The following is a 9,231-nucleotide window of genomic DNA, read 5'->3' on the forward strand; positions in this document are numbered from 1 at the left end:
CTGATCGCAGTGAGACCATGTCCTGATCGTCCTCGGACGCGATCGTCCTCGAACACGTACTGCCGAGGAGCATGGTGTCCTCGAACGGGTATACGGCCTCGGATGGGCCACGGGCCCAACAATTCTGAACCAATTCTGAACCCTATGGGCCCATTAATCGAACGATCCCCACATCCATATATATACTCAAGTGCTGGTACCCTTTATTCATTTTTGGCTGAAATTTTAGAGAGAGAATCTTTGGATAAAGAATGGCGATTGTGATTATTTTTAGCTTATGACAGAAGGAGGAGTCAGCAAGTAAAATTTTTGTAAAAGGAGTAATATGCATGCATGGAGTCTTATATTTTCTATTTGTTCCTTGATTAATTTAGGCCCGGCTTGGGTCATCGGTGAAAACCCATTTCCAGATTGAGTTTATAGAGTTTAGTTTAGCCGGAGTTAAGCTCAGCAATATACTGTGTGATGGCTCAAACAATAGAGGCAAGAGACAAGACACAAGATGAATTATTATTTATTAAAAAAATCCCACCTCATTGTCACCAAAAAAAAAAAAAAAAAAAAAAATCCCACTCATTAACAAGTATATAAAGCAGAAAAGGGGTACATGAATAAATTTTTTTTTTTTTTTAATTTTAATTTTAAAAGGAGGAATTAGCTATATAATTGGGTTAGATAGATAGCCGGCTGGATTGAAGGAAAAGAGGAAAGATTGTTTCCAAGTCGTTGAATAATTAATTGAAAGCCTAAAGTAAAAAATATTTCTAGATTTTAACATCAAACATACTTGAATCCATATATCAGACTAACATGTCTTGTAGTCTCATGCATTTGGTTTTCCCTACTTCAGTGGAAGAGAAGCGGTTCAACTTCAACTTATTGATGTAGAAATTATATATTCACAATGGCCGACTACAAGATAATACAAGATAGAAGTATATTCCTTTCCTCCATCTCCATGCAAAGAGGAGGACCCCCAAAACAATGTCTGTGGACACAACAAAACATTGCTCTACTGATATGTAAAGAAAACCTTGAGTGGACGATATTTCATATTAACAAAATCAAAAGCCAATGTCAGAGCTCAAGCCTCAGGTACGTAGATATCTTCCTACATGTCATTCACTTGTGAATTGGGTTTTTTTTTAATATGTCTCATTGATAAAGTGGCACTTTTGTTTTGGGTCTTTACGTATCTTATATAGTGATTTTGTATTTCCCTATATCATGAACAAATGGGCTTCCTTGCCATTGAATAAGTTGTCATCATCTTTTTTTTGATGAATAATGTGGCAATCATCTTTACTTGTTTCACATCCTGCATTAGTTGCCTGTGTGTAGTACTTCTCAATCGACCCCTATAAAGTTGTTTCTTAGTGATCCAATGAGTTCTGCAGACAAATGTTCTAGATAACATAGATTATATTGGTGGATAGGTAATTTAATGGCAGTTGAGCATTATGTGAAGTCATAGTACAAGGAGTGCTGACGTCTATACATTCTGCTAAGATGCAGAAGAATGGTCATATTTTTTAAGTACTTTAGGGGGGAAGTCTCCAACTTGACTAGGTAGGATGTTTCTATATCATGTCAATGAAGGAGGTCCGAATGTAATTTCCCTTATAAGAATAAAAAAGAAGAGAAATACACCTCATGTGGTATAAGTAAATAAGCATATGCAGTGCGCAAATAAAATGATCTTGTCCATATGAAAATTGGCTCTTTGTGTGTATGCGTGAGAAAAAATGAAAATGAATAGAAGATTTGCTTCTTTGTTATTTCTGATGATATCATTGGAAGTTTAAGCAATGGTCATTTGCAAATACGCATTGGTCAACGCACAATTATGCTTTTGTGTTGCTGAACTTGATACATACTTGATATGTGTTTGTGTTGTGCATAAACACAAACTGTTAAATGAATTGACAGAGTTGAAAGTGAAGCATAAGTGATGCAGATCATGTTGCTGAAAGTTCCTAGAACAATATTACTTCCAGTTATGTGACTTATGTCTTTAACCTACATATGAAAGAGAATTATTTTGCCATTCTTCTCCCTCCCCCCCCCCCCCCCCCCCCCCTCCCCCCTTTTATGTAGGATCTGCTGATGTGCCGGAACAAAACATTATCAATTTTATGTATCATCCATTCCTATGTGTAATTCTTGCTTTTCTACAAGGCAAAACAAAGGTTCGATCAAAGGCAGTTGGAGCATTGTCAAAGATAGAAGATTTGAAAGATGAAAATCTTGTATTTGTTGCTAGAGTTACTGGTAGAGAGAGAGAGAGAGAGAGAGAGAGAGAGAGAGAGAGAGAGAGAGAGAGAGAGAGAGAGAGAGAGAGAGAGAGAGAGAGAGAGAGAGAGAAGACTGAGAGGGAAGAACAGTGAAGAGTCAGAGAAGAGTGAGAAAAGAAGAAAAGAATAAGAGAAAAGAGAGAGTCAGAGAGTGAGAAGCAAAGAGGAGAGAGAAAATAATATTATTTTACTTATACATACTAGTGACAGTAAGTTCTAAATACCCATACTTACTGTAGCTAATATGGAAAAAAAAAAAAAGTTTACATACCCAAATGTGGGGGGTTTTTTAAGGCTCTAGTTGGTAAAATAGCAATTTTTTTTGGGGGGGGGGGGTGTTTTACACCCCCTAATGCTAATGCTCTAAGGTTGCATATATACAACCTCACTGTTCATAAGATATAAACCTAAAAACTAATATTTTATTAACTTTCCCACTTCTTTCTCTTATTTGATTCTCCCTTTTCTCTTTCTTCTCTCCATTTGACTCTTCACTATGTCTCCCTCTTCTCTCTATTTCACCATGTCTCCCTCTTCTCTCTATATCACTCTTATCCGTCTCTCCCTCTGCTCTCTATTCTCTTTGTTCTCTCTAATCTATCTTTTCTTGTCTGACCCATTTTTGGTTGGATAAATCGAAGCTAGTTGGGTTTCAGGGGTGGAGATTTGGTGGTTGCTGGGTTGGTTTCGGTGGTGGGGTTAAATCGATGGGTGAGTTTTGGTGGTGGGTCTCAGTGATGGTGGGTTTTGCTGATGGTGCGTTTCAATGGTGGCTGGATTTTAGGGATGGCAATTTGGTGGTTGTGGGGTTGGGTTTTAGTGATGGAGTTGAATCGGTGGCTGGATTTTGGTGGCGGGTCAAAGTGATGGGTCTTGATGATGGTGGTTTCGGTGATGGTGGGTTGGTTGATGGTTGTTGTGGGTTTTACACCAGTTATGGGTGGTGGGTTTGGTAGGGTCTCTGTGTCTTGTCTCTTTCCCTCTTTGTGATTTTGGGTTTTTTATTTTATTTTTATGGTGGTGGTGATGGATTCCAGGTGGTGGTGGTGTGCTGTGGGGATAGTGGCTATTGTGGTTGAGGTTTTTTTTTTTGGCTATGGGGTTTAATTTTGGGATGGGTATTGACTATGGTGGTGGTGGTTGGTTTTGATTGTTGTACTGGTTGTGATTGGTTACTTGGTTTTGATTGTTGTGCTGACGATTGCTGTTGTGAAGAATTGGTGTTTGTGGCTGAGTTTTAGTGAAAGGTGGGTTGCATGGGTTTACTAGAGAGAGAGACAAAGAGGAAGAGAGAGGAAAGAGAGATAGAAGAGAAGAGAGAGAAACAAATTTTTTTTAAGTTTGAAGTTTAACTTTTTCTAAGTTTGAAGTTTCCCAATAAATCACAACTATGCACCCTTGGTATGGTAGTCACTTGACAGGCATAAGTGCTTGTGGGGTGTGTAGGGCAAAGGTTGGGATTCAAGTTTTTAAAATGGAGTTTCATACATAGATACACTTAGATTAGGTTAGAGTAGAAATTCTATCTTGTATAAAAAATAAAAAATAAAAAAATAAAAGTTTCCCAATAAATCCAAATAAATACTCCTATTCAAGATTTTATTGACTTTGTTAGTAAATGCCATGATATTAGGAGACATCGTAAAAGTGCAATCCAAATTTCCCTGTGTTTGGGTTGAATCATTTTTCGTATATAGAATAAGTTGAATAAAATTATAATTAATTATAGCTAAAAAAAATCTATAGTATATATAAATAAAATCCAAGATGTTACCTCTTCATAATATGACACATAAAATTTAGAGACCTCACAGATATACGAGTGGGATCATGCCAAAAAACAAACTTGAACATAGTTATTCTAAGTTACTGTATCTAACCAAATAAACGAAGCAAGCTAACAAATGGCCAAATACATGAGGCTTATTAATAGATTGTAATAATGAGCCTCTAAACCTACCTTAATCCTTTAGTTATTTTTTTGTAAGGGTTTTTATCAATTGGGTCTGTGAGTTATACAAGGAACTGAAGTAAGTATCCCTCTTCTATTTTACAATACCATTAGAGAATTTCTTTTCCTGTAACAAAATTCAATCACAACAACTCCATTGTGAGATGATAAAGATTTTCCCATCTCGACCTAATTATAAAAACTTGTTAAATTGCTTTTATTATTCCTCTCCTAGCCAGAATCAACAACAACATCAAAAATAGTCCAGCTCATGTAGTTACTTTTTTTAATTAGATGAGGAAAATTGATAATGAATTGAAATGTTACCAAATTTGCTTTTACTTACACCAACGACATGTGAATGTCGTTGATTCCCTGATAAAAAATGCTAAGGTTGACGTACACTTGGTGTCGCGTACACATGGTGTCATTGTCAGAAATCTGAACAACCTTGAATATTTGAGAAAAAACAGAACTGGATTGAACCAGCAGGCCTGTTGATTTGCAGGGAATTTGCTTATTGAGAAGGAAATTCAACGATCTCGACCCAAATGTTTTCTGATTTTTAACCATACACGCGGGTTCACATATTCAGGTCAATCTCTTTCAGTTTTTGTAATCTTGTGTAGAGAACATTGTGGGTCCATTAGGTCGAATTGTCACTACAATACGCGGTTCTCCTTCATAAGCATACACCCATCCACAAACTAAGATCCATTGATTTGATTATTTTCCAACCATCTAGATTCTAGATGACTAGATCTTTTATTTTTAAGATTCTTAATATATGTGTTGGAACTTGCAAGGACGATCGATGAAGCACCACATAAATTAAAGTAGTATTTTAGACAATGATTCAAGTATTTAATTATGGTTTTTTTTCCCCCTGAATAAGTACTTAATTATGGTGGGTCCCAATTAAATCATCAGAAAAAAAAAATTATTGTCAAATAAGGGATTAAGTTTAGATCTTGTTTACACAAAAAATAAACTTATTTGTATGATTGTATCTTGAAATATTAGTAAAAAGTAATTATCACATAGGTTTCAACTCTTATCATTTCTCTCCCAAAAAAAAAAAAAATACTCTTATCATTTAAAAAAAAAATTGAAATTAAAAAAAAAAAAATCAAATAAGAGAGTTACTTTATACCTAATTATGGTGAACCACCTCAAGTTTAAAATAGTGGACCTGGCACTGTCATTTGAGTTTGTATTATTTTCAAAAAAAAAAAAAAAAACAATAATTTGAGTTTGTGTTAAGGACAATTTAACTCTAAATTGGTTTGGAGTTATCTTTTTCAACTCATTATGTACCAATTTATAAGATTATCTATGAGTATTTTTTATTATTATAAGAATCTATATATAATTATTATTTAAACAAGTCATATGATGTATTAAAAAAATTATAACTAAAACTATATATGAATGATCTCTTTGATTATTACATCATATTTGGTAGTAAAATAGCTTCAAATTAATTTAGAGCCATTTATGCTCGTAGCAACTTGGAACAAAGAAAGGCTCGTAACGCTGTCCTTGTTACATGGGTTATAGAAAGTTCACCTCTTTGGGCTTCTTGTTAATCCTGAAAAGGATAAATAATAGTGTGAAGTCAAATATTGTAAAATGTCATGGTTGACAGCCGTAAATTGTAGCCAGATACCAAGATATCCACAAAGAAAAAAATATGTTAAAAACATAAACTATTTTATAAATTGTTGATGTGGTAAGAGCTTATTGATAAATAAAAAGAAAATATTAAAATCATAAACTATTTTACAAACTTTTTTACAAATTATAGTTATTGGTAAGTAAAAAATATGATATAAGTAGTGAGCCAAGATGAAAATTAATAAAAATTTACTCAAAAAGTAGTAGGTCATATGAAAATTAGTAAGAATTTGCCAAATTAGTTTGAAAAAATATTGTAAAATATTCCGTGTGACTACTGTAGCATTACAACAAATTAAGGGCCGGGAAATAGCTTGATGTGCCTAATCCTAACCATGATTACCGGATGAAGGTTCAAGGAAAATGACACTTGTTTAATGTTTATTCAGTAGACGCCACAATAGATTTCCTTATTAATTTGGCCGGCTTCTAGAATTTAGTAGAACTTCAGATAAGCAGAACTCTGCGATATTTCATATTTCTTAACTTTTCAATTTCTTTTAAATAAGGTGAAATTGAGCAATATATAAGTCCATAACCTTTTTTTGATGAACATATAAGTCCATAACCTATATTCTTCTGCATTCTATGTATGATATTTATAATATCTTAGTTCACGTTTCAATTCCATGTAAGAAGGTAGAATTAAACAATTTATGGGCTACTATAATAATTATCACACTGTAATTTGGACCTATGTGTATATAAGAAATTTTTTAAAGCATCAGACCGCCTTTAAATATTGAGCTTTTGATTGTCAATATATATATAGAGCATTTAAAAAAAAATTTTATATGATAATTTGTTTGCAAATATTAAAATTCTTGGTTTCTATATCTCACAATGGATTACAAAAAATGAAATTTTATATTAAGTACATATCTCTTCCATAATCAACAATTTAGCCAACTGTTAGAAATATTGGTTAAATAATTAAATTCACCATATTTCAATAGTTTAAACTTTTGGAACAATCGATAATTTAACATAGTATCAGAACATGAGATCCTAAGTTCGATCCTTGTCTCCTCCACTTTACCTTCCATTTAAATTCCCACGTATTGAGTCTCATCTATCAAAAAGTAGTTTTGGCCCACACGTAAAGGAGAATGTTAGAAGTATTAGTTATATGATTAAATTTACCATATCCCAATAGCTTTAAGCTTTGGGACACTTAAGATATTTTTTTTCTCATTGTAAGATATTTAGAGGTGAGTTTGGATTAAACTTGTATTTTAGTTTATTGTTTATGTCTATATATATATATATATTAAAGCATTTTTTTAGAGTATAATTGATACATTTGTTTATTTTCAACAAATAAGCAAAAAATTTGTTGGCAAAAAAACTAGTCTAAACATACGATTACTAGAACAATTTGTAGGGTGTACAAAGGACTGGATGGCAGCAAAAAGCTTTATTCCAATAGTTTCAGAAATATACCAAACAAAAAGCTTATGGGTCCATTAGCTAGACGTCATTAATGATATCATGAAGATATTCTTTGATTCCTCGTTGGTTCTGAGTGGTGTTTTCGGTCACTAGCAATATTGAAACATATATCAATATGTAGATCGAGGTTAGGTCTTTATCAGAATTTAGAAACATGCACCACCTTCTAGCAAAATTTGACCCTCAGTATAACCTTGTTTACGAATGCACGCAGGATACTATTTATTACCAAATGTTTTTAATTTCTAATTACATGGAACAAATGTCAAGTCACTACAAAAAACGCGGGCTATAGCCGCGTTTTTTTTAGCCGCGTTTACAAAAAACGCAGCTATAAGGGATCTATAACCGCGTTTTCTAAAAACGCCACTATAGCTAACTTAAAACGCAGCTAAAGATAAGATGTAGCTGCGTTTTAAAAAACGCAGCTATAGGTCCAACCGAATAATTTTGTAAGGTGGACTTATAGCGGCGTTTTTGTGTTTTAAAAAGCGGCTAAAGGTTACCTACAGCCGCGTTTTTCAAAAAACGCAGCTATAGGTAACCTGTAGTTGTGTTTTTTCTTTTTAAAAATGCGGCTATAAGTAGCGCTTAAAAAAAAAAAAAAAAAAATTTCTGAAGCTTCCCACGTACACTACCTTTCACACCTGCACCCCACTTTCCCACCTACCCCCACTTGCTCTCTTTTCTTCCTATTCCCTTTCTTTCTTCATTCTTCAGATGGTACGTTCTTTCTTCTTTTTTTTTTTTTTTTTCTTTTCTTCTTCCCTTTCTTCCATCTAGTCAAGCATCTAGGTAAGTCTTCTTCTTCTTCTTTTTTTTTTTTTTTTTATCTTTTTTTTTTTTTTTTTTTTTTTTTTTTTTTTTTTTTTTTTTCCACATCCAGGAACTCCCTTTTCTCTGTTTCTCATTTAACTCTTTTTCCCTCTTTTCTTTTTCTTTTGATCATTTCCTTTCTTCTTCCCTCACATTCTGGGTACTAGCCATTGCGTTTTTTTTTTTTTTTTTTTTTTTTTTTTTTTTTGTTCCTTTTTCTTTCTTCCTTCTTCATAGGTTTGTGTTCTTTTTTGATTCTGAGCTTGTGCTTTTGTTTTATTGAATGGAATTAGTGTTAGATTTGGTTGATTTTGTTGAATGAGAGGAGATTCATGGGTTTGTGTTATATTTTGGAACACGTTTTGTTTGATTTTGAATTTTTTCGTTGTGTTTGTATTGTGAGAATGTTGTGTTTGTATTGTGAGTATGTTGTGTTTGCTTTTAATTTTCCGGGTTTGTGTTTGATTTTGAATTTTTTGGGTTTATGTTTGATTTTTAATTTTTTGGGTGCATGTGTTTGTATTGTGAGTATATTGTGTTTAATTTAAAATTTTCTGGGTGTGTTTGTATTGTGAGTATGTTGTATTTGATTTTGAATTTTCTGGATTTGTATTTGTTTTTGAATTTTTTGTATTTGTGTTTAATTTTGAATTTTTTATATTTGATTTTTCAATTTTGAATTTTCTGGGGAAAAAAAATTCCCAGAAGTTTTTTTTTTTTTTTTTTTTTTGTTTTTTAAAAAACCTATAGCCGCGTTTTCAGAAGCGGCTTAAAGCTGGTCTATAGCCGCGTTTTTGGAAACGCGGCTATAGGCTGAATCCTATAGCCGCGGTTAGAAAACGCGGCTATAGGTCAGACCTTTAGCTGCGTTTTTCTGAGCTGCGGTCTTTAAGCCGCATTATAAACGCGGCCATAGGAAACGCGGCTCAAAGCCTATAGCCGCGTTTTTGGGGTCTTAAGCTGCGTTTTTCAAACGCAGCTTTAGACCAATTTTTTTTGTAGTGAGTGATCAATGCACAGTTTCTTTGATTTAATTACTTC

The sequence above is a fragment of the Quercus lobata genome, chromosome 1 (assembly GCF_001633185.2).
Source record: "Quercus lobata isolate SW786 chromosome 1, ValleyOak3.0 Primary Assembly, whole genome shotgun sequence".
NCBI classification, from domain to species: Eukaryota; Viridiplantae; Streptophyta; class Magnoliopsida; order Fagales; family Fagaceae; genus Quercus; species Quercus lobata.